The following is a 27,297-nucleotide window of genomic DNA, read 5'->3' as shown; positions in this document are numbered from 1 at the left end:
AGCACATAATTAAGGTCAAATAGTTTTTTAATAGGGAAAGTTAATCTGATGCCCAAATAAGGAATGGATTCTTCTGCCCACGAAAATGGGTATAGATCCCTTAGTCAAGCCACTACCCCATTAGACAGGCCCATATTTAGAATGTATGACTTTGAGGGATTAATCTTGTAGTAAGAAAGTTTACCAAAGCCCTCCAGCTCTCCGACAATGGCGGGGATGGAGATAGTAGGATCCTTACATATTATTAGGATATCGTCAGCGAACAGACCAATGCGATGTTCTCTATTACCTATCTTTATACCAGCAATATCCGGATTAATTCTAATACTCTCTGCAAGGGGTTCCATTGCTAGGGCAAAAATAAGGGGCACCCCTGCCTAGTCCCATTTGTGATATTGAATCTATCAGACAAGAAGCCCGAGGTGAAGACCGAGGCAGAAGGCTGCGTATATAGTGCCATAATTGCATTTTTTATTCTATCAGAGAACCCAAATTTAGATAATGTTCTGCCCAGGTATCCCCAGTGGATCCTGTCGAACGCCTTTTCAGCATCCAAAGTGAGCAATAGTGAAGGAATCCGACAGGATTCCACATGATGAATTAAGTTAATAAACCTTCTAGTACCATCCACTGTCTGTCTTTGCTGAATAAATCCTACCTGGTCATTTTTAATTAGTGAAGGGAGGATGTTATTTATTCTGTTAGCTAGGATTTTAGAGTATAGTTTTAAATCAACGTTGAGAAGCGAAATTGGACGAAAATTTTCAGGTCTATCAGGGGTCTTGCCCGGCTTAGGGAGCGTGACTATGATCGCTTGCAACATTTCAGGAGGAATATATCCTGATTGGAAAATATGATTAAGCAAAGGGAGGAGATGTTTACTAAGGATATGCTGGTATTTTTTGTAATATTCCCCCGTAAACCCGTCAGGTCCCGGTGATTTATTCAGCTTTAAAGACGCTATAGCCAAATTTAGTTCAGATTCCGTGATAGAACCATTCAAGAACTCCAGATCTACAGTATCAATAGACGGGAGGTTCAATTTTGATAGAAAGCAATCTATCATCAGTTCCTGGGGTTGAGGGGTATCAGGATCTAGTTTTAAATTATATAGCCTCTCGTAATAGTCTGCTAGTGCATTTGCAATCAACTTAGGATTCAATATTTTCTCCCCTTTATTATTAAATATATGGGAAATCTTAGCTTTATTGGTTTTGTTCCTAAACTTATTAGCTAACATTTTACCTGCCTTATTACCATGGCCATAAAAAAGGGAATTGGTTTTTTTTAAGAAAAAAATCGAATTTATAATGAAGGGCCTGATGTAGTTGAAACCTCAGAGTCCTTAGATCTCGTAGCACTTTACTATTGGGAGTTTTTTTATGGTCGTCTTCCAATTGTTTAATTTGCATCGTAAGGCTATCTATCCTCTGGGACCTCATCTTTTTTTGGTAAGATGCTAATTTAATACATTCCCCTCGTAGCACCGCTTTGTGAGCACACCAATGAGTAAAAACATTGGTATCAGTGAGAGAGTTCAGTTGAAAATAATCATTCAGTTTCTGTTCTATGGTTAAACTAGTGTGAACATCAGATAGGAGGGAATTATTTATTCTCCATTGAAAAACTGGGGGGGCATTGTATTCTTCGAGTATACTAGTTGTGACTGGGGCATGGTCTGACCAGCTGATAATCCCTATCTCTGACCTCTTCGACAACTGGAGAAGCCATTTGTCTACTATAATCATATCAATACGGGAATATACACGGTGAGTATGAGAAAAGAAAGTGTAATCTCTCTCCTCAGCATTAAGGGTTCTCCATGAATCGAAAAGGTCTGCCCTAAATAGAATGTTTGAGATGTCCGAGTTCCTGTCAGAAGTTGTGTGAGTGTTTTTGTCTATACGTGGGGATAATACTTTATTAAAATCTCCTGCCAATATTAGTGCTCCATATTTATTTTGGGAGATTCTTTTAAGGACGTGGTTCAGAAAATTACCTTGTCTTGTATTCGGGGCGTAAATAGATGCAATAGTATACTTTCGATTGTTAATGTCGCAATTCAGTATGATGTATGTATTATAAGCATCATATATAACATCTACTGCCTTAAAAGCTACCAAATTCTTTATAGCTATTAGTACCCCTTTTTTCTTATTAATGTTTGGGGTAAAGAAAATATTAGGAAAATTCTTATGTCTAAGCCTGTGGGCATCAACCGCTAACAAATGGGTCTCCTGAGCACAGACAACGTCACATTTCACTCTGCCACACTCCCTCCAGAATAGACTCCGTTTGAAAGGACTATTAAGTCCCCTCACATTAAATGTAGTAATATTAAGTACCATGATGAGAAAACCTTAAAAGATCCCTAACTGACCCCTGAGTGTATTGTAATATGGATTCGTACCTGATGTGACATAAAGACCCATGCGTACAAGATGAATACCTTAGCGCATTTAGATTTTGTGTTGCATTAATGACAATAACTTGTGACATTTTAAACTTCAGAACAACGGTTCTGTCAGAACCAGCCAATACCCTGCGGTAAACCACGGCCAAGAGGAAGGCGCGGGTGATACAGGATTTAACATAGAAATACAATCTCAGCAAAAAAATAAGTATCAACATTTCCGTACATTTAACTCGCCCTGAGAGTATTGTGAGTATTGCTAACCCAACAAACAGTAAGTTACCTCAACCCATAAGGAAATCCCTGAAACGATCTGGTAATAATGTCCACTTGGTAGAGATTAGTCACTCAGAGTGTCCTTGAATCTAATCCCCTCCTGCAAAAGGAAGTGTGAAGGTTAAATCACAGAGGGGAAGGGAAAGACCCTGAGAGAGAGGGACTACACATGAGGAAAAGGGGGATAACAGCTTCGAAAAACAAGTTAACCAAGATAAACCACTAGTAGTAGTACTAGTTCATAAAGATTGTTGCATTCTGGTTGTCATTTCTTGGAGAAGGATGTTCACAGGAGCCAACCTTCATCCCTTTATGTAGGTGAGCGAGATCTTGAATGGGATCTCCTATTCCGTCCAGAGGATGGTCCTGGGGACTTACGCTGAACTTTCGACCATTCTTGATGTAAAGGAGTGGGTCTGGGTTTAGGGGAGTCCATCATAGAGGTCTTGACTCTCTCAGGGAACCACTTGCCCACCAAATGAAGAGCCTCTCTAGGCGAAGAGAGGGAGTGAGTAGCTCCATTCCGGGTAACCAACAGTTTTACTGGGAAACCCCACCTGTAGGGAATCCCCTCCTCTCTCAGGACTGAAGTGGAAGTAGAAAAAGCTTTCCTCCTTTTAAGGGTAGCAGCCGACAGGTCAGCAAATAAAGTGATGTTCAAAAAACGGTCTGGTAGGTTTGGGTTTTTTTTTGCTGCTTTTAGTACCTCCTCCTTGAAATGAAAAAAATGAATCCTGGCTAGGACATCTCTCGGAACATCACGAGAGAGATGAGACGGTTTAGGTAGACGGTGAACTCTGTCCACTATCATGTCCCTCTGGTCAGCCTGTGGGACGAGAGCACAGAAGTAGTCAATAAGGAAATCACGCAGCTCAGAGTTCTGTATTGACTCAGGAATGCCTCTGAAGCGGACGTTATTTCTCCTAGACCTGTCCTCCAGATCCGCTAGTTTTAGCTGAATAGAAACAATGTCATCTGTTGTCTCATTTTGAGAGTCCACTAAGGCGTTATGTGCATCCGTGAACTTTTCCATTTTATTTTCCAAATGATCCGTACGCTCCCCAATTTGTGCCACTTCTTTGGAAAGTGCGCTTATAGATGATAAAAAGTCTTTCTGTAGGGACTCTCTGAATTCTTTGAACAAATTTCTCATAGTAGATTCAATGTTAACAGGTAACTTATCATCAACTTTTGAGGCCATGTCAGCTTCGTCGCTAGGTGAAGGAGGAGTATGCGTTGCAATGTTAGGAGAAGAACCCCGTCCCAGAGTTGCTGATTTTGTAGTGGTTATAGATTCAGGATGAGAAGCTAGAGAGCAGGGTCCGCCTGTAGCAGAGCTGCAAGGTTGGTCTGAGAAATCACTATCTTCAGCAGCTAAACTGCCAGAGGGAGTGGATTTATTTCTTAAGGAGTAGTATTCAGTAAGTTTATTAGTATCCTTCTTTCTGGAACGTCTATGAGACATATTATATCAATCCCATTCAGAGAGGATGCCAAACATATTGTTAAACCATCTAATCTTGCTGAGGAGACAGCACCCTCTGGTGGCGGCAGCACAGAAAGGAACCTATCTGTGCAATGCATACAGTCACACATATAAAAAAAGAAGGGAAAAAAAAGTGCAGCAGAGGCTGGAAAGTAGGAAGATATGATGAAATAGCACAAGTACGTCCCTGTTTGAGAGTACAAAGTCCCACACAAAAATCCTTTAGAGAGTAAAGAGATGAGTCCTCAGGTGCATCACAATTCAAATTGTCCCCCTGCAGAATCACCACCTAACTGAGTTCTGGAATGATTCCTCAATCCAGTGTTGTAAACTACTGTTTTAATGTCTCATCCCAGGGATGACCAACTAATATTCTTCCCTTACAGTCAGTCTTAATTCTGGGGTCTTAGCACGCCTCTTAATGGTAATTTTGTAGGTAAGTACAGTCATCTCATATAGGGCAGATATCAGCAACCCCCAGTCTCCTTGAGGGACAGAGCAGAGGGAGAGGACAAGATGGCGACTGCTCACCACAGACCCGCGTTTTATTTCCTTTTATAGGGTAGATCACAGTCCCCCAATATGTTGGAATAAGAGGGGTATGGAGCTATCTATGCAGTGTATGGGTCCAAGGGATCGCTGCCCTGTAGCCCGTTCACTCACTGTGACGTCCCGCACTGGTGCTGATGTATACGGAGCGGTGCACGGTAAGAATGGCGTCGGCGGCCTCGCTGCGCTCGCAGCTCACGTCTCTCCCCGTCTCAGCTTCAGCCGTTATGGGATGGTAGATGTCGGAGCTGCGCCGATGAATTGGCTCAGGAACCGCCGCTGCCCCTCGTTCCCGCGACCCACTGTCCAGCTGGGGAGTGTGCCTCTGTTCACTGGTAAGATGGCGCCGACTGCACCACAGCACACGCGCCCCCGTTCTTCTGAACTCAACAGCTCCGGTTTTCTTGAACGGATCGGGGCCGGGATTATATCTGACTGCTCCTCTCTGTCAGCGTTATCCGTTGAGGGTGATGCTGCTTTGTGCCGCTTTTAGCAGGGCTTTAGGGAGAGCACCTTACATGTGCGTCTTCTCTCCTCCGCTGTAGGCCACGCCCCCGATTAAGCTTTAAACTAAGCATAATACGAAGCGTCTTGTTTTGCCATAAAATTGGAAATTTTCCTATCCTAGGTGACGGAAAATTTGGATTTTATTAAAAACAAGACGCGAGTATTATCCCTCCCAATTCCCATCCCTATAACTTGTTTTTTGCTTATTGCAAACAGCTCCTCAGTGATTTCCAACCATCATTGAACATCAATGTTGACAAGACTTCGTGGATCCCGTGTTCCTTCGTTTTTTATTCATCCTACATCCTCTTCACTGGTTGATATTCCGGTTACTATTTCCTGTTTGATGTAACGTTGCAAAGAAGAAGGGAGATGCCTGGGAATCGGTCACCTTTATCACCTGCCTTGCTGTCTGATTGGCTAATGATACAGGACATGATACTAGGTTGCACCCTAGATTGTTCAGCCATATACTCTTTATATGCCTCAAAAAATTATTTTTTCTTGTTAATACATACAGTTTATATTTGCTGCTGAAGTTCAGTAAAGAAGTTTTAAAGCATAATACTCGCGTCTTGTTTTTAATAAAATCCAAATTTTCCATCACCTAGGATAGGAAAATTTCCAATTTTAAACTCTGTAAAGCAGTAAACACTATAGAGGACAGCGCATAGTTACAAATGGATCTGGATAGGTTGGAGGTTTGGGCTGGGAAGTGGCAGATGAGGTTTAACACTGATAAATGTAAGGTAATGCACATGGGGAGAAAAAATCCGGGACGGGGTTATATATTAAATGGAAGAACACTTGGGACGACTGACGTGGAAAAGGACTTAGGAGTCTTAGTTAACAGTAAATTTAGCTGTAGTGATCAGTGTCGGGCTGCTGCTGCCAAGGCAAATAAAATCATGGGGTGCATCAATAATAAAAATAATTCTACCGCTGTACAAATCAGACCACACATAGAATACTGTGTACTGTGTAAAGATATAGTGGAGCTGGCGGGGGTTCAAAGACGGGCAACCAGAGTAATACGGGGAATGGGAGGACTACAGTACCCAGAAAGATTATTAGAATTAGGGTTATTTAGTTTAGAAAAAAGAAGGCTTAGGGTCGACCTAATAAATATGCATAAATATATCAGAGGACTGTACAGAGATTTCTCCCATGATCTATTTATACCCAGGACTGTATCTATAACAAGGGGACCTCCTCTACGTCTTGAGGAAAGAAGGTTTTTACATCAGCACAGACGGGGGTTCTTTACTGTAAGAGCAGTGAGACTGTGGAATTCTCTCCCGGAGGAGGTGGTCATGGTGAACTCTGTAAAAGAGTTCAAAAGGGGTCTGGATGCATTTTTGGAGAATAATAACATCGCTGGTTATGTATTCTAGATCTATAGGGACAGAACGTTGATCCAGGGATTTATTCTTACCTCTAGTATGAGTCTAGGTTTCCACTTGTTTTTTTTTTTTTACAAAAACGCCAATAAAAACACCCATTCTGCCGCATGGCGGTTTTTTTTTTGTGAAAAAACACTGCGGCCAGATGTTAGCTGCAAGTCAATAGTAAACTGTAAAATGCCAAATCCACTTGGCGTTTTTTTAATTCTTTTGGCGTTTTTGGGCTCCTTGGCAGTTTTTAAAAAACGACCTCTTGTCGAGACTTTGGCGTTTTTTTCGGGAAAATCTTGGCGTTTTTCTCCCATAGAAGTCTATGGGAGTGAAAAAATGCCAAGAAAAACGCCATGTAGGTTTTAACTTTGGCATTTTTTCAGGCGATTTTTATTCTCTTTTGGACTTTAGCGATCCAAAAAAGTGATGGAGATACCTTTTTTATTAAAATGTAGTAGAGTACCATTAACCCCTTAAGGACACATGACGTATGCGTACGTCTCTGCACCCAGGGCTTTAAGGACCCATGACGTATGAGTACGTCATGGCGTTTTCCGCTCTCTGCCGCTCACCGGGCGGAGATCGGAACGGCATGCCTGCTGAAATCCTTCAGCAGGCATGCCGTGCAAATGCCGAGTCCCGGGACCCCCGCATGTCGGCGATCGCCGGAGATCGCTAGCGAAATCACGCAAGCAATCTTCGGCCATTCGGGTCACTTTTGCCCCGATGACCCGCAAATACAAGGTGATCAGCGGTGTACAATACACCGCCAATCACCTGCCGTTGCTGGGTGTCACCGCCCCAGCAACGCTGCTATTGGCTAGCGATCGTCCAGCCAATAGCAGAGCGGCAGAGGAGGGGTTAACGGTCCTTCCCGCCGCTGTACCCGCTCTCTGTGTTCAGTCAGCGGGTGTAGCAGCAGGAAGAGGACCGTTGATCCCCCCCTCGGAGCTCTGGAGCCCCCTCAGTAGCCGTTAGGACAGAGGCTTGCAGGGACAGGTAGGTGTAATAAAGTATAAAAAAAAAAATTATAATACCGGTGTGTGGTTGATAATCACACACCGTTATATACTGTGATACACCAAGCACCACATACACACTTCCCCGCCCCCCCCCCCCCCGCACACACCCCCTGCCCCCCCGCCCCTCCCCCCCGCCACCGTAGAAAAAAGGCGATGGCTCGCCGGGCATTTTCTACAGCGGAGGCTTACGCTTTTTTAGCCTCCGACTCCGAATCTGCCAGTGAGGACAAGGAACATCCTACTTTTTTGTGTTCTTCCTCGCCCTCCTCATCATCTAGCAGTTAGGATGAGCCCAATGCACGGCGGCAGAGATGCCGCCAGGCGAGGCCACGCACCCCCCATGAGAGTGACCCAGTGGCCGACACTAGTGCGAGTGGCAATGCCGCTCGTAATAGGAGTCCGGCCCCCCTGACAAGTGCACCGGAGCCCCCTTCCGATGACCCTGTCTGGAGCCCCCCAGAGGGTTATCAGCCACGGATTCCTGAGTTTATTGGCGACTCAGGAATCCGAATTGACCATGCTGGATTCACTGATCTTGACTTTTTAAAGTTTTTTTTCAGTGACAGCCTAGTCAATCACATGGTAGAGCAAACGAACCCAGATTCCTTTTTGGCCAGGCCCAATGAATGGCACGCCATTGATGCAGCGGAAATGAGGACATTTTGGGGCCTCTCACTGCATATGGGCCTGGTCAAAAAACCAAGTGATCGTCATTACTGGAGCGGGGACGTCCTCTACCAGACCCCGCTTTACAGTATGGCGATGACACGGAAGCGGTTCGAGGCGATTCGGAAATGCCTGCATTATGCAGATAATGCGGCATGTCCGCCCCGAGGTGATCCCGCCCATGAATGGCTTTACAAAGTGAGGCCGGTCATTGATCACTTTGGGGCCAAATTTTTGGGAGGCCTACTTACGGCTCAGGGACCTCTCTGTAGATGAGTCTCTCATCAGTTTTAAGGGGAGACTCATCTTCCGCCAGTATATTCCCTCGAAGCGGGCGCGGCGTGAAACTCTACAAACTTTGTGATACTACCTCCGGGTACACTTACAAGTTTAGAGTATAAGAGGGACGAGATTCCTGTATTGAACCCCCAGAATGTCCCCCCACTCTGGGTGTTAGCGGGAAACTCGTTTGGGACCTTGTGCACCCATTGCTGGATAAGGGTTTCCACGTGTACGTGGATAACTTTTATACCAGCATCCCTCTGTTCAAATCCCTTTCTGCCAGATCCACGTCCGCTTGTGGGACCGGAGTAAACAAAGAGGCCTCCCTCTAAATTTGGTCCAGATGCCTATCCCCAAGGGTGATTCCCGTACCCTCACCCATGATAACCTGTTGTTGGTGAAGTATAAGGATAAGTGGGATGTCCTTATGCTCACCACTATTCATGGGAACGGCAGCACCCCTGTCCCTGTGCGAGGTACTGTGGGACCGGTCCTAAAGCCCGATTGTATTCTGGACTACAATCGGTATATGGGGGGAGTTGATCTCTCAGATCAAGTCCTCAAGCCATATAACGCCATGCGGAAAACACGGGCATGGTACAAAAAAGTTGCGGTCTACTTGGTACAGGTTGCCATGTACAACGCTTTTGTACTATCCCAGTACGCTGACAACACAGGGACATTCCTCCAGTACCAAAAAGAAGTCCTAAGGTTCCTGATCTTTGCTGACCGGGAAGGATCAGGCCGGACATCCCAAGGGTCTTGAGTTATAGGCGCCAGGATCATCCCAGGCCAACACTTTCCAGGTGAGATCCCCCACAGTGGAAAGAAGGGGTGATCCCAGAAAAGATGCAGAGTGTGTTTCAGGAAGGGGATTCGGAAGGACACCACATATCAATGTGACACTTGCCCAGATAATCCGGGCTCTGCATAGGCTGCTTCAGGGAGTATCACACTTCCATGGAGCCCTAAATTTTCCCTTTTCAGTTTCATTTTCCATAATTTGACCAATGTACCAAGTCCAAAGTACATTCCAAAATTTTACCCCCATAAATCACTAAATTGCCCAAAAAAACCTGAAAAAAAAACCTGATAAGACCTCTGGGGGTGTTTTTTCAAAAATGGGTCATAGGTCACTGAGTCACTATCATCGGGGACTTTTTTATGCTGCCTCAAATACGCAGCACTCTCTCCACCTGAGCGGGTGCGCATTTGAGGCAACAGGTTAGGGATGGCCACACACATCACATTCCCAGAATGATGATTCAGAGCATAGGGTTTGGGGTGGGCATATTTTTTTGGGTTTTGGCTATGCTCTGGGTCATCATTCTGGGAACATATCCTATTTTGTTACGTTTTATCATTTTCTGGCCCACTGTACCCCATATTACGGGCCTCTTTACCCCACCTGTCTACCCCAGTTACGGCCCGTTGTCCCCCATAGTGTTCCCCTATTTTAGGGCTCAGTGCTCACCCCATTAACGCTCCTTGAGGGGGGGTCCCACATCCTGGCTATATCTCAAGCTCAAGGTCCTTGTTACGCCGAGCGCTCCGGGTCCCCGCTCCTCCCCGGAGCGCTCGCTACACTCTCGCTACTGCAGCGCCCCGGTCAGATCCACTGACCCGGTGCGCTGCGATACCGCCTCCAGCCGGGATGCGATTCGCGATGCGGGTGGCGCCCGCTCGCAATGCGCACCCCGGCTCCCGTACCTGACTCGCTCTCCGTCGGTCCTGTCCCGGCGCGCGCGGCCCCGCTCCCTAGGGCGCGCGCGCGCCGGGTCTCTGCGATTTAAAGGGCCACTGCGCCGCTGATTGGAGCAGTGGTTCTAATTAGTGTGTTCACCTGTGCACTCCCTATGTATACCTCACTTCCCCTGCACTCCCTCGCCGGATCTTGTTGCCATCGTGCCAGTGAAAGCGTTTCCTTGTGTGTTCCTAGCCTGTGTTCCAGACCTCCTGCCGTTGCCCCTGACTACGATCCTTGCTGCCTGCCCCGACCTTCTGCTACGTCCGACCTTGCTTCTGTCTACTCCCTTGTACCGCGCCTATCTTCAGCAGTCAGAGAGGTTGAGCCGTTGCTAGTGGATACGACCTGGTCACTACCGCCGCAGCAAGACCATCCCGCTTTGCGGCGGGCTCTGGTGAACACCAGTAGTGACTTAGAACCGGTCCACTAGCACGGTCCACGCCAATCCCTCTCTGGCACAGAAGATCCACCTCCTGCCAGCCGGCATCGTGTCAGTAGATCCGGCCATGGATCCCGCTGAAGTTCCTCTGCCAGTTGTCGCCGACCTCACCACGGTGGTCGCCCAGCAGTCACAACAGATAGCGCAACAAGGCCACCAGCTGTCTCAACTGACCGTGATGCTACAGCAGCTACTACCACAGCTTCAGCAATCATCTCCTCCGCCAGCTCCTGCACCTCCTCCGCAGCGAGTGGCCGCTTCAGGCCTACGACTATCCTTGCCGGATAAATTTGATGGGGACTCTAAGTTTTGCCGTGGCTTTCTTTCACAATGTTCCCTGCACTTGGAGATGATGTCGGACCAGTTTCCTTCTGAAAGGTCTAAGGTGGCTTTCGTAGTCACCCTTCTGTCTGGAAAAGCTCTGTCATGGGCCACACCGCTCTGGGACCGCAATGACCCCGTCACTGCCTCTGTACACTCCTTCTTCTCGGAAATTCGAAGTGTCTTTGAGGAACCTGCCCGAGCCTCTTCTGCTGAGACTGCCCTGCTGAACCTGGTCCAGGGTAATTCTTCCGTTGGCGAGTACGCCGTACAATTCCGTACTCTTGCTTCAGAACTATCCTGGAATAATGAGGCCCTCTGCGCGACCTTTAAAAAAGGCCTATCCAGCAACATTAAAGATGTTCTGGCCGCACGAGAAATCCCTGCTAACCTACATGAACTCATTCATCTAGCCACTCGCATTGACATGCGTTTTTCCGAAAGGCGTCAGGAGCTCCGCCAGGATATGGACTTTGTTCGCACGAGGCGTTTTTTCTCCTCGGCTCCTCTCTCCTCTGGTCCTCTGCAATCCGTTCCTGTGCCTCCCGCCGTGGAGGCTATGCAAGTTGACCGGTCTCGCCTGACACCTCAAGAGAGGACACGACGCCGCATGGAGAATCTCTGCCTGTACTGTGCCGGTACCGAACACTTCCTGAAGGATTGTCCTATCCGTCCTCCCCGCCTGGAAAGACGTACGCTGACTCCGCACAAAGGTGAGACAGTCCTTGATGTCAACTCTGCTTCTCCACGTCTTACTGTGCCTGTGCGGATATCTGCCTCTACCTTCTCCTTCTCTACTATGGCCTTCTTGGATTCCGGATCTGCAGGAAATTTTATTTTGGCCTCTCTCATCAACAAGTTCAACATCCCGGTGACCAGTCTCGCCAGACCCCTCTACATCAATTGTGTTAACAATGAAAGATTGGACTGTACCATACGTTACCGCACGGAGCCCCTCCTAATGTGCATCGGACCTCATCATTCCTCCTGACTGCCTGATCTCCACTTCTCCAGCCTCCATCAGGCAAACTCCTCCAGGGAAGACCTTCGTCTCTCCACGCCAACGCCTCGGAATCCTCAAATGGGGTCACTCCTCCCATCTCGCAGGCCATGCGGGCATCAAGAAATCCGTGCAACTCATCTCTCGTTTCTATTGGTGGCCGACTCTGGAGACGGATGTTGTTGATTTTGTGCGGGCCTGCACTGTCTGTGCCCGGGATAAGACTCCTCGCCAGAAGCCCGCTGGTCTTCTTCATCCTCTGCCTGTCCCCGAACAGCCTTGGTCTCTGATTGGTATGGACTTTATTACAGACTTACCCCCATCCCGTGGCAACACTGTTGTTTGGGTGGTCGTTGATCGATTTTCCAAGAAGGCACATTTTATTCCTCTTCCTGGTCTTCCTTCAGCGCCTCAGTTGGCAAAACAATTTTTTGTACACATTTTTCGTCTTCACGGGTTGCCCACGCAGATCGTCTCGGATAGAGGCGTCCAATTCGTGTCAAAATTCTGGAGGGCTCTCTGTAAACAACTCAAGATTAAATTAAACTTTTCTTCTGCTTATCATCCTCAATCCAATGGGCAAGTAGAAAGAATTAACCAGGTCCTGCCTGGGTGATTATTTACGGCATTTTGTTTCCTCCCGCCAGGATGACTGGGCAGATCTTCTACCATGGGCCGAATTCTTGTACAACTTCAGAGTCTCTGAATCTTCTTCCAAATCCCCATTTTTCGTGGTGTACGGCCGTCACCCTCTTCCCCCCCCTCCCTACTCCCTTGCCCTCTGGTTTGCCCGCTGTGGATGAAATAACTCGTGATCTTTCCACCATATGGAAAGAGACCCAAAATTCTCTCTTACAGGCTTCATCACGCATGAAGAAGTTTGCTGATAAGAAAAGAAGAGCTCCCCCCATTTTTTCTCCCGGAGACAAGGTATGGCTCTCCGCTAAATATGTCCGCTTCCGTGTTCCCAGCTACAAATTGGGACCACGCTATCTTGGTCCTTTCAAAATTTTGTGCCAGATTAATCCTGTCTCTTACAAACTTCTTCTTCCTCCTTCTCTTCGTATTCCTAATGCCTTTCACGTTTCTCTTCTTAAACCACTCATCATCAACCGTTTCTCTCCCAAACTTGTTTCTCCCACTCCTGTTTCCGGCTCTTCGGACATCTTCTCCGTAAAGGAGATACTGGCCTCCAAGAAGGTCAGAGGGAAAACCTTTTTTTTTGGTCGATTGGGAGGGCTGTGGTCCTGAAGAGAGATCCTGGGAACCTGAGGACAATATCCTAGACAAAAGTCTGGTCCTCAGGTTCTCAGGCTCCAAGAAGAGGGGGAGACCCAAGGGGGGGGGTACTGTTACGCCGAGCGCTCCGGGTCCCCGCTCCTCCCCGGAGCGCTCGCTACACTCTCGCTACTGCAGCGCCCCGGTCAGATCCACTGACCCGGTGCGCTGCGATACCGCCTCCAGCCGGGATGCGATTCGCGATGCGGGTGGCGCCCGCTCGCGATGCGCACCCCGGCTCCCGTACCTGACTCGCTCTCCGTCGGTCCTGTCCCGGCGCGCGCGGCCCCGCTCCCTAGGGCGCGCGCGCGCCGGGTCTCTGCGATTTAAAGGGCCACTGCGCCGCTGATTGGCGCAGTGGTTCTAATTAGTGTGTTCACCTGTGCACTCCCTATGTATACCTCACTTCCCCTGCACTCCCTCGCCGGATCTTGTTGCCATCGTGCCAGTGAAAGCGTTTCCTTGTGTGTTCCTAGCCTGTGTTCCAGACCTCCTGCCGTTGCCCCTGACTACGATCCTTGCTGCCTGCCCCGACCTTCTGCTACGTCCGACCTTGCTTCTGTCTACTCCCTTGTACCGCGCCTATCTTCAGCAGTCAGAGAGGTTGAGCCGTTGCTAGTGGATACGACCTGGTCACTACCGCCGCAGCAAGACCATCCCGCTTTGCGGCGGGCTCTGGTGAACACCAGTAGTGACTTAGAACCGGTCCACTAGCACGGTCCATGCCAATCCCTCTCTGGCACAGAGGATCCACCTCCTGCCAGCCGGCATCGTGACAGTCCTTGACTGCACTCCCACTCAAGCAAGACCTGTTGTGCACCTGCCAAGCCAAAATCATCAAGAAATAAGGTATGTCCTTACTCCAAAGAAATGTATTTACAAATTGTTGGGGGTCTTTTCTGCTATTAACCCTTGTAAAAATGTAAAATTTTGGGGGAAACACACATTTTTGTGAAAAATAAATATTTTTTTTTTACATATGCAAAAGTCGTGAAACCCCTGTGGGGTATTAAGGCCCTTGTTACGTTCCTCAAGGGGTCTAGTTTCCAAAATGGTATGCTATGTGGTTTTGTTTTTTTGCTGTCCTGGCACCATAGGGGCTTCCTAAATGCGACATGTCCCCCCCCATTTCAGCAAAGTTTGCAAATGTGACTCCTTCTCTTCTGAGCATTGTGACGCCCCTGCAGTGCACTTGACGTCCACTTATGGGGTACCTCCATACTCAAAAGAGATGGGGGTTACAAATTTTGGGGGGTCTTTTCTGCTATTTACCCTTGCAAAAATATGAAATTTGGGGGAAAACACACATTTTAGTGAAAAAAATTTTTTTTTTACATATGCAAAAGTCGTGAAACCCCTGTGGGTAATTAAGGCTCACTTTATTCCTTGTTATGTTCCTCAAGGGGTCTAGTTTCCAAAATGGTATGCCATGTGTTTTTTTTTTTTTTGCTGTCCTGGCACCATAGGGGCTTCCCAAATGCGACATGCCCCCCGAGCAAAATTTGCCCTCAAAAAGCCAAATATGACTACTTCTCTTCTGAGCATTGTAGTTCGCCCGCAGTGCACTTCAGGTCAACTTATGGGGTACCTTCATACTCAGAAGAGATGGGGTTACAAGTTTTGGGGGGTCTTTTCTGCTATTAACCCTTGAAAAATGTGAAATTCTGGTGGAAACACACATTTTAGTGAAAAAAATTTTTTTTTTACATATGCAAAAGTCATGAAACCCCTGTGGGGTATTAAGGCTCATTTTATTCCTTGTTACGTTCCTCAAGGGGTCTAGTTTCCAAAATGGTATGCCATGTGGGTTTTTTTTTTTGCTGTCCTGGCACCATAGAGGCTTCCTAAATGCGACATGCCCCCGAGCAAAATTTGCTCTCAAAAAGCCAAATATGACTCCTTCTCTTCTGAGCATTGTAGTTCGCCCGCAGTGCACTCAAGGTCAACTTATAGGTTACCTCCATACTCAGAAGAGATGGGGTTACAAATTTTGGGGGGACTTTTCTGCTATTAACCCTTGCAAAAATGTGAAATTTGGGGGGAAACACACATTTTAGTGAAAAAAACATTTTTTGTTTACATATGCAAAAGTCGTGAAACACCTGTGGGGTATTAAGGCTCACTTAACTCCTTGTTACGTTCCTCAAGGGGCCTAGTTTCCAAAATGGTATGGCATGTGTTTTTTTTTTGCTGTTCTGGCACCATAGGAGCTTCCTAAATGCAACATGCCCCCCAAAAACCATTTCAGAAAAACATACTCTCCAAAATCCCCTTGTCGCTCCTTCGCTTCTGAGCCCTCTACTGCGCTCGCCGAACACTTTACATAGACATATGAGGTATGTCCTTACTCGAGAGAAATTGGGCTACAAGTATACATTTTCTCCTTTAACCCTTGTAAAAATTAAAAAATTGGCTCTACAAGAACATGCGAGTGTAAAAAATGAAGATTGTGAATTTTCTCCTTCATTTTGCTGCTATTCCTGTGAAACACCTACAGGGTTAAAATGCTGACTGAATGTCATTTTGAATACTCTGGGGGGTGCAGTTTTTATAATTGGGTCATTTGTGGGGTATTTCTAATATGAAGACCCTTCAAATCCACTTCAAACCTGAACTGGTCCCTGAAAAATAGTGAGTTTGAAAATGTTGAGAAAAATTGGAAAATTGCTGCTGAACTTTGAAGCCCTCTGGTGTCTTCCAAAAGTAAAAACACGTCAATTTTATGATGCCAACATAAAGTAGACATATTGGAAATGTGAATTAAAAAAATGTATTTGGAATATCCATTTTCTTTACAAGCAGAGAGCTTCAAAGCTGGAAAAATGCAAAATTTTCAAATTTTTCATAAAATTTTTGGATTTTTCACCAAGAAAGGATGCAATTTACCACAAAATTTTACCACTATGTTAAAGTAGAATATGTCACGGAAAAACTATCTCGGAATCAGAATGATAACTGAAGAATTCCAGAGTTATTAATGTTTAAAGTGACAGTGGTCAGATGTTCAAAAAATGGCTGGGTCCTAAGGTGTAAAATGGCTGGGTCCTTAAGGGATTAAAAAATAATAATAAAAAAGATACAGTAGTGATGGAAAAAATTGTATTTAACGAAATGTATCTTTTTTTAACAAAATTGTAATTGATTTTTAAACAGGGATCAATTTATGTGGCCGGGTAGGGCACTAAAAATGTAGCCGACAATAATAAAAATGTAGTGTGTGCTTTTTTAACTTTTAATCTTAATTTACATTTTTTAGGTAGTACTACTACTCCCAGCATGGAACACATTGTTCCATGATAGGAGTAGTAGTACCTGTGCTAATTGAAAGATCGCCGGGGTCTATTGCGATCCTCCTGTATAATTTATAGATGCGGCCAGCCGCTCTTCTATGGTCCCCTGCTCTGCCGTATATATACACCTATTCATATTTCCCGCTGAGAACTGTGATTGGTCAGATGGTTCCAGCCAATCACAACTTTCTGTCGCAAATATGAATAGGTGTATATATACGTCAGTGCAGGGGACCATAGAAGAGCAGCCGCATCTATACATTATACAGGAGGATCACAGCGGGTGTCAGGAGTTACACCTGGTGAGAATTTCAGGATCAGCTGTGCTCAAGGCTACAGAGCCGGGAGAACAGCTGATGTTGAGTAGTGTTGCTCGCGAATATTCGCAATTCGAATATTATTCGCGAATATCGCATATTCGCGAATTCGCGAATTTCGCGAATATAGCGCTATATATTCGTAATTACGAATATTCGTTTTTTTTTTTTTCTTCACAGTACACATCACAGTGATCACCCCTCTCTACTTCCAGCTTGTGTGGTGTAAAGAAGGCTGTAATACTACTGTGTGAGACTGGCGTGCGAAAATTCGCATATGCGAAAATTAGCATATGCTAATTTTCGTATATGCAAATTTTCACATGTGTTAATTTCGCATACACGTATTTTCGCATACGCGAAAATAAAACGAGAATATAACGAATATGCGAATATTCGCGAATATATGACGAATATTCGTCCATATATTCGCGAATATTCGCGAATTCGAATATGGCCTATGCCGCTCAACACTAATGTTGAGCAGTAGATGTACATCGTATACCTACTGCCCAGCAAGATCTTACTGTGAGCCTGCAATGTGTATACAGTATTCACATTGCTGGCTCACTTAACACCTTGCTGAGCTGTGCGCTAAGCCAGCCCGGCAAGGAAAGAGTTAACTTACACTGCTGGACAGTGTAGGTTAACCCTTTGGGCGGTATACACTATATACAGCTATCTATAGATAGGTGTATATAGTGTATACAGAAGATGGAGAAGTCCCCTTACCTCCATCCAGTCCCCGCGGGTCTGTGTAGCTCCGCCCCAGTGATGATGTCATTAGGGGTGGAGTTACAGATGGGATCCAGGCTGGTAAGGGTATAAGGCTCTGTTAACATTGTCCTTTTTGGATAATGTGAACAGAACTTTCTGCCAGTGTCTATCCAGACAGGGAGACTCCAGCTATTGCTAAACTACAACTCCCAGCATGCCCAGACAGCCAAATGCTGTCTGGGTGTGCTGGGAGTTGTAGTTTTGCACCAATTGTAGGCTCCTTGTTTGGGAAGACATTGCATTATGGGCGTTCTCCCATGCAGAGAGCGCAAAAAATGTCCTAACCCATTTTTTGTGTTATTTTTTTCTTCTCATTTCAGATTTTATAAAATGGTTGACAAGGGCTGTGGGGGATTTTTTTTTAAAGTAAAATAATTTTTCCAATGTGTTGTGTTTTTTAATTGAATTTTCAGGCTTAGTAATGGAGGCTGTTTAATAGACGGAATCCATTACTAAGCTGGGGCTTAGCGTTAGCCCCAAAAAGCTAACCCCCAATTATTACCTCGGTATCCACCGCCACAGGGGTGTCGGGAAGAGCCGGTACCAACAGGCCCGCAGTGTCAAAAATGGCGCTCCTGGGCCTAGGCGGTAACAGGCTGGTGTTATTTAGGCTGGGGAGGGCCAGTAACAATGGTCCTCGCCCACCCCGTTAATGTCTGGCTGTTGCTGCTTTGTTGGTATCTGGCTGATACTGAATATACAGGGAACCCTATGCGTTTTTTCCTAAATAAATAAAAAATAAACGCATAGGGTTCCCCCTATTTTTAGTATCAGTACTATTTTAGTACGGCTCTTCCCGGCACCTCTGTGGCGGTGATACCAGGGTAATAATTGGGGGTTAGCACCAGCTGTTTTTGGGGCTAACGCTAGGCCCCGGCTTAGTAATGAGTTCTGTCTATTAGACAGCCTCCATTACTAAGCCGGAATATTCAATAATAAAAAAAAAAACACAACACATTGGAAATTTATTTTTATTTTAAAAAACACTCCCCCACAGCCCTCGTTAACCATTTTATTAAAATAAAAAAAATCCAGTTCATCTGTCATAATCCATCGAATCTGCCATAATCCTCTGCATACACGGATCTGAAACGAGAAGAAAAAAAAACACCAAAAAATGGGGTAGGACATTTTTTTGCACTCTCCGCAGGGGAGAGCGCCCATAATTCAATGTCTACCTAAACAGGGAGCCTCCAATTGGTGCAAAACAACAACTCCCAGCATGCCCAGAAAGCCTTTGGCTGTCTGGGCATGCTGGGAGTTGTAGTTTAGCAACAGCTGGAGTCTCCCTGTCTGGGTAGACACTGACTGGTCTGTTCACATTATACAAAACGGACAATGTGAACAGAGCTTCAGACTTACTAGCCTGGATCCCGTCTGTAGTCATCACTAGGGGGCGGAGCTACACAGACCGGCGGGGACATAAACTAGGGAGGTAAGTGGACCTCCTGTTCTGTATACACTATATACAGCTATCCATAGATAACTGTATATTCTGTATACCGCCCAAAGGGCCTCTAGGAGCAAGGAGTCCTGTCAGTCTGGTGACGGGCTTCCCGGCTCCTGTGCAGTATACACGGGTACACTATGCACCTCTGTATACTATACAGCCGGGGGAGGTGAGTAGTGATGCTATACATCACTCCTCATCTCCTTACAGTCTGTGGACTGAGCTCTCAGCATCCGATCCACAGAGTGGTACCCAGAAGACAGTGAAAAAACTGCCACAGGGTACAAATTTGGCTGTTTCCACAGACCAGGGAAAACGCCAGAAAAAAATGCCAGAAAAACTGCCAAAACTCTGTGGCAGTTTTTCTAGCATTTTTGCTGGCGTTTTTTTAGGTGTACAAAATAACAAGTGGAAACCTAGCCTGAGAGTTTTTTTTTTTTGCCTTCCTCTGGATCAACTAAGTAGGGACTCATTAGGGTTAGAGGTTGAACTTGATGGACTCTGGTCTTATGAACTATGAGGGGCATTTACTAAGGGGTTTAGTCATTTTTTCTGACTATTTTTGGCGCAAAATTGTCACAATTGCGCCTACCCTATTTTTTGTGCGACTTTCTCTAGCAAGAGCTAGAAAGTCAAATTTTTTTCCCCCGCTTAATTTACGCAAGTTTTCAGTTTTTACTTGCAGTGGTCTGGTATTTATTAACTGAGACAGTCGCAGTTGCGCAATAAACTGTCGCAACGGCCGTAAAAATGTACTAAATTTACTCCAGCTCCAACATGGAGCAGGCAAAGCTACTGCCGCCCGAGCTCCGACATACTTTCTCCCCGTTACCCTCACTTCGCTACCGGGACACTGCAGTGATTTACATCCAACCCCCCTCTCACCTGCCACACAACTCCCATCTGTCTGCTGTTGCAAGACTACAAGTCCCAAAGTCCCAGCATGCCCTTACAGTGAGGACATGCTGGGAGTTGTAGTCTTGTAGCAGCGGAAGCTGAGCGGCGCGGGCGGGAGACAAGGGGGGGGGGATATCAGTGTCCCCGTGAGGGTAGTGGAGAGGCCGTATGAGGAGCCCGGGCGGCTGCACTGTAATGTCAGCCCAGGCTCCTGCCCTGAGAGCCAAAAGCTTTGGCTGTCAGGGCTTGCTGGGTGTTGTAGTTTTGCAACAGCTGGAGGGCCACAGTTTGCAGACCACTGGTTGGTGGTCTGTAAACTGTAGTCCTCCAGCTGTTGCAAAACTAAACAGCTGAAGGGGACCGGCGAAGACGTTCACTTACCCTTCCGAAGCTCCATCAAAGATCGCTGACAGAGATCGTCGGGCGGCACTGTCGTGCAGCGCTGGATCCTACGGAAGTCGGTAAGTTGCCCAAGCCCTAAAACTGTTTCCCAACCAGGGTGCCTCCAGATGTTGCAAGACTACAACTACCAGCATGCCTGGACACCCTTTGGCTGTCCAGGCATGCTGGGAGTTGTAGTTTTGCAACATCTGGAGGCACCCTTGTTGGGAAAAACTGGCCTAAAACAGCCTTTGGCTGTCCAGGCATGCTGGGAGTTGTAGTCTTGCAACATCTGGAGGCACCCTGGTTGGGAAACACTGGCCTAAAACAGTGTTTCCCAACCAGGGTGCCTCCAGATGTTGCAAAACTACAAGTCCCAGGTTGGGAAACACTGTGCCCGGCCTCCGCCCCACCTTACTGTAAGGCATGCTGGGAGTTGTAGTTCTGCAGCTGGGGGCAGGGAACAAGCTTATCACTTTCCCACACATCTCCTGCACCACACAACTACAACTCCCAGCATGTCCTTACTGTAAGGGCATGCTGGCAGTTGTAGTCGTGCGGGGCGGGAGATGTGTGAGCAGGTGATAACAAATGTACTAGCCCATTTTTTTTTCTTCTCATTTCAGATCCGTGTATCCTGTGGACTCCTTCGGATTCGGTGGACTACTTCGATGACCAGCGTTTTTCTTTGTTTGATTTTAATAAAATGGTTAACGAGGGCTTGTGGGGGAGTGTTTTTTGTAATAAAAATTTTTTAAAACCTGTTGTGTTTTTTCCTTACTTTACTAGACAGGCTTAGTAGTGGAAGCTGTCTTATAGACGGAGTCCATTACTAAGCTGGGCTTGGCGTTAGCCACAAAAACAGCTAGCGCTAACCCCCTATTATTACCTCGGTACCCAACGCCACAGGGGTGCCGGGAAGAGCCGGTACCAACAGGCCCTCAGCGTCAAAAATGGCGCTCCTGGGCCTAGGCGGTAACAGGCTGGCGTTATTTAGGCTGGGGAGGGCCAGTAACAATGGTCCTCGCCCACCCTGGTAACGTCAGGCTGTTACTGTTTGGTTGGTATTTGGCTGAGAATGAAAATAGGGGGGACCCTATGCGTTTTTTTTAAATAAATAATTAAATATAAAAAAAAACACATAGCGTCCCCCCTATTTTTTTTCTCAGCCAAATACCAACCAAACAGTAACAGCCTGATGTTACCAGGGTGGGCGAGGACCATTTTTACTGGCCCTCCCCAGCCTAAATAACGCCAGCCTGTTACCGCCTAGGCGCGCCATTTTTGACTCTCCGGGCCTGTTGGTACCGGCTCTTCCCGGCACCCCTGTGGTGTTGGGTACTGGGGTAATAATTGGGGGTTAGCGCTAGCTGTTTTTGTGGCTAACGCTAAACACGGCTTAGTAATGGACTCTGTCTATAAGACAGCTTCCACTACTAAGCCTGTCTAGTAAAGAAAAAAAAACAAAACACAACAGGTTTAAAAAAAAATGTATTACAAAAAAACACTCCCCCACAAGCCCTCGTTATCCATTTTATTAACATCAAGCAAAGAAAAACGCTGGTCGTCGAAGTAGTCCACCGAATCCGAAGGAGTCCACAGGATTCACGGATCTGTAGAAGAAGTAACAAAAAAAAAAAGTGTAAGTACATTTAGGGAGAAAAAAACTGTGTTAAAAAAAATGTAATAAACACACGCACACACACACTAAACTTACCACTATTCTGAGCCATGACTACAATTTAGTTATTGAATTATTTAGATGTGGTGAAAAAGCTAAAAAAAAAAAACTCAAAAACAAAAGATCCAGAAGGAAACCCAACAGCAAAACCTATTCAGACAGCAGGAAAAAGGAACAGACAATTTTTTCTACTACATAAAGTAAATTTCCCACTTTTGCCTATGTGTGCCAAATTTATTAATGCCGTGCAACAATTTAGTAAATTTGTCGCACATAGTCAAAAATGAAGTAGAAAAAAACAGGGTAAAAAACAGACTACATAGTAAAAGATTAGTAAATGCCCCTCTATGTAACTAAGTGAATGGAGCCAAGTTGTAATACCACAACCAAAGTGGAGACAAGGAGGGCGCTGTCTTTGAAAGAAAAGAGGCCTGTATTTTTTATTCCTGGAATACCCCTTTAAGGCACAAAGCTTTGCAAATGTAAAAATGTATGTGCAGACCTCATGAAAGGGGAGATGTATGGGGGAGGAAAGGAGCTCATCATGCTCCTGGAGAAACGCCCCCAGCCACCAAGAGCAGTGCAAAAAGACTGTTCATATTAATACATAGATCAAAGGGTATTTTACATATTGACACATGCATATTATTATGCATACAGGTCTTAGGGCACATTACTACACTGACTTGAGATTTTTTTTTATTTTCTTACTAATGACAGTAACACTTTAAAAGGCTGTTTCTTGTTCTTCTGACCAGACAATAGGAATCCAATTGTAGTTTTCTCTACTGCATCCTCACAAAAGCATCAAACCAGATTGTAGCACTTAAACATGTGAAACATGCTACAGCACATTCTGGCTACACCTATGCCTGTTTTCCACTGGAAAACATTTTTTTTTTAAACCAACTGGTGCCAGAAAGTTAAACAGATTTGTAAATTACTTCTAATTAACCATCTTAATCCTTCCAGTACTTATCAGCTGCTGTATGCTCCAGAAGAAATTCTTTTATTTTTGAATTTCCTTTCTGTCTGACCACAGTGCTCTCTGCTGACACCTCTGTCCATTTTCGGAACTGTCCGGGGTAGGAGCAAATCCCCATAGCAAACCTATCCTGCTCTGAACAGTTCCTGACATGGACAGAGGTGTCAGCAGAGAGCACTGTGGTCAGACAGAAAAGAAATTCAAAAAGAAAAGATCTTCCTGTGGAGCATACAGCAGCTGATAAGTACTGGAAGGATTAAGATTTTTAATTAGAAGTAATTTACAAATCTGTTTAACCAAATCTGGCACCAGTTGATTTAATTTTTTTTTTTTTTTACCAGCGGAATACTTTTAACCATGCTAGACCACTATTCCAAATGGGTCATTGCCTTTGAAAGAACTCATAGCAAAAATCACCACAATGAGGTTCTACAAAAAGTGGGTTCAAACCTTTAGCTGTCCAGAAGCTGTACTCACAGATCATGGACCAGCTTTTGAAGCACTCTTTAAAGGGGTATTGATTCATTCTTTAACCGCTTAAGGACCAGGCCATTTTACACCTTAGGACCAGAGCGTTTTTTGAACATCTGACCACTGTCACTTTGAACATTAATAACTCTGGGATGCTTTTACTTATCATTCTGATTCCGAGATAGTTTTTTCGTGACATATTCTACTTTATGTTATTGGTAAAATTTTGTCGATACTTGCATAGTTTCTTAGTGAAAAATTCCAAAATCTTATGAAAAAATTGAAAATTTAGCATTTTTCTAACTTTGAAGCTCTCTGCTTGTAAGGAAAATGGATATTCCAAATAAAAAAATTGTTTATTCACATATACAATATGTCTACTTTATGTTTGCATCATAAAATTGACATGCTTTTACTTTTGGAAGACACCAGAGGGCTTCAAAGTTCAGCAGCAATTTTCCAATTTTTCACAAAATTTTCAAACTCACTATTTTTCAGGGACCAGTTCAGGTTTGCAGTGGATTTGAAGGGTCTTCATATTAGAAATACCCCACAAATTACCCCATTATAAAAACTGCACCCCCCAAAGTATTCAAAATGACATTGAGTTAGCGTTTTAATCCTTTAGGTGTTTCACAGGAATAGCAACAAAGTGAAGGAGAAAATTCACAATCTTCATTTTTTACACTCGCATGTTCTTGTAGACCCAATTTTTTAATTTTTACAAGGGGTAGAAGGTGAAAATGTATACTTATATTTGTAGCCCAATTTCTCTCGAGTAAGCACATACCTCATATGCCTATGTAAATTGTTCGGCGGGCGCAGTAGAGGGCTCAGAAGCGAAGGAGCGACAAGGGGATTTTGGAGAGTACGTTTTTCTGAAATGGTTTTTGGAAGGGCATGTTGCATTTAGGAAGCCCCTATGGTGCCAGAACAGCAAAAAATCCCCCCATTGCATACCATTTTGGAAACTAGACCCCTTGGGCAATGTAACAAGGGGTAAAGTGAACCTTAATACCCCACAGGTGTTTCACGACTTTTGCATATGTAAACATTTTTGATTTTTTTTTCACTAAAATGTGTGTTTCCCCCCAAATTTCACATTTTTGAAAGGGTTAATAGCAGAAAATACCCCACAAAATTTGTAACCCCATCTCTTCTGAGTATGGAGGTACCCCATAAGTTGACCTGAAGTGCACTACGGGCGAACTACAATGCTCAGAAGAGAAGGAGTCATATTTGGCTTTTGGAGAGCAAATTTTGCTCGGGGGGGGGGGGGGGGGCATGTCGCATTTAGGAAGCCCCAATGGTGCCAGAACAGCAAAAAAAAACACATGGCATACCATTTTGGAAACTAGACCCCTTGAGGAACGTAACAAGGGGTACAGTGAGCATTTACCCCCCCACTGGTGTCTGTCAGATCTTTGGAACAGTGGGCTGTACAATATTTTTAACTTGCACAGCCCACTGTTCCAAAGATCTGTCAGACACCGGTGGGGTGTAAATTATCACTGTACCCCTCATTACATTCCGTGAGGGGTGTAGTTTCCAAAATGGGGAAATTGCGTTTGTCAAAACCGCTGTAACAATCAGCCACCCCTGTGCAAATCACCTCAAATGTACATGGTGCACTCTCCCTTCTGGGCCTTGTTGTGCACCCCCAGAGCACTTTGCGCCCACATATGGGGTATCTCCGTAGTCGGGAGAAATTGCATTACAAATTTTGGGGGGCTTTTTTACCTTTTACCCCTTGTCAAAATGAACAGTATAGGGCAACACCAGCATGTTAGTGTAAAAAAATTTTTTTTTTACACTAACATGCTGTTGTAGACCCCAACTTCACCTTTTCATAAGGGGTTAAAGGAGAAAAAGCCCCCGAAAATTTGTAGCACAATTTCACAATTTCTCCCGAGTACGGCGAGTATGTGACCCTAAACTGTTGCCTTGAAATACGACAGGGCTCCAAAGTGAGAGCGCCATGTGCATTTGAGGCCTGAATTAGGGATTTGCATAGGGGTGGACATAGGGGTATTCTACGCCAGTGATTCCCAAACAGGGTGCCTCCAGCTGTTGCAAAACTCCCAGCATGCTTGGACAGTCAACAGCTGTCCGGCAATACTGGGAGTTGTTGTTTTGCAACAGCTGGAGGCTCCATTTTGGAAACAGTGGCATACCAGACGTTTTTAATTTTTATTGGGGAGGGGGGCTGTGTAGGGGGCTGTGTATATGTAGTATTTTTTACTTTTAATTTTATTTTGTGGTAGTATAATGTAGTGTTTTTAGGGTACAGTCACACGGGCGGGGGATTACAGCGAGTTTCCCGCTGCGAGTTTGAGCTGCCGCGCAAAATTTGCTGCACCGCAAACTTGCAGCCTGATACTCACTGTAAGCCCCCTGCCCATGTGAATGCACCCTGTACATTCACGGGGGGGGACCTCCAGCTGTTGCAAAACTACAACTCCCAGCATGCACAGTCTATCAGCCGCAGACCTCACATCATTTTCCAAATAAATGTTATCATTTTATGCTATTTTAGACACGTTTTCTTCTTTTTTTCTCTCTCTCTTTCTTCTAATTTTTGACCTTATATCTTTTACTCTGACCTAGCCTAGCAGGACTGCCTCCCCTTTTTACACTATTAGTACTCTTTCTTGGCACATGGGTATGTGCAACGCAGTATCCTTGGTATAGGTTTTCTCTTTTTACGTTGAGCTCCCACATTTTTTTTAGTATAGTTTTGCAACAGCTGGAGGCACACGGGTTGGGAAACACTGAGTTAGGAAACAGACAATGTTTCCCAACCAGTGTGCCTCCAGTTGTTGCAAAACCACTACTCCCAAACATTCTCAGGCGTGCTGGAAGTAGTAGTTCGGCAACATCTTTAGAGCCAGATGTTGCCGAACTACAACTCCCAGCATGCTTGGAGTTGTAGTTTTGCAACATCAGGAGGACTACAGTTTGCAGACCACTAATACAGTGGTTCCCAATCTGTTCCCTTCCAGATGTTGCAAAACTACAACTCCCAGTATGCCAAACCTGTCCAGGCATGCTGGGAGGTGTAGTTCTGCAACATCTGAAGGGCCAGATGTTACGGAACTACAACTCCCAGCATGCCTGGACAGTAAGGGCATGCTGAGGGTATGTAGTTTTGCAACATCTGGAAGGGCACAGTGGTCTCCAAACTGTGGACCTCCAGATGTTGCAAAACTGCAACTCCCAGCATGCTCAGATGCCAAGGGCTGGCTGGGCATGCGGGGAGTTGTAGTATACAGGGTCCCATTACAGCAATGCATGTCGCTTTACAGCGACGTGCATTGCTGTAAAGGGCCCGACCGCGGCTGAAGAGGAACTCACCTGTCGCCGCCACCGCCGTCTTCATCGCCGGGATCCGGGTCTTCAGGGACGAGGTAAGTACCGGGGCCGGGCCCCAGCACTCCCCCGTCCCCCGCCGCGTCCTCTGGTCTTCCTCCCGTCCTCTCCGGACTTCCAGGGACCGGGCAGGGCGGGAGGAGGTAACCGCCCATCCCCCCCCCCCGCGCGCGATTGGTCGGTTAGCTAACCGACGGATCGCAGGGGATAGGAGGAGGTGGCAGGCTTGCCACCTCGCTCCTAGCCTCCAGTATGGTCCTGGCTGTCTGTAACAACCGGGATCATGCAAAATTACCGGG

The sequence above is a fragment of the Hyla sarda genome, chromosome 6, assembly GCF_029499605.1.
Source record: "Hyla sarda isolate aHylSar1 chromosome 6, aHylSar1.hap1, whole genome shotgun sequence".
Lineage (NCBI taxonomy): Eukaryota > Metazoa > Chordata > Amphibia > Anura > Hylidae > Hyla > Hyla sarda.
This window is presented reverse-complemented; position numbering follows the sequence as displayed.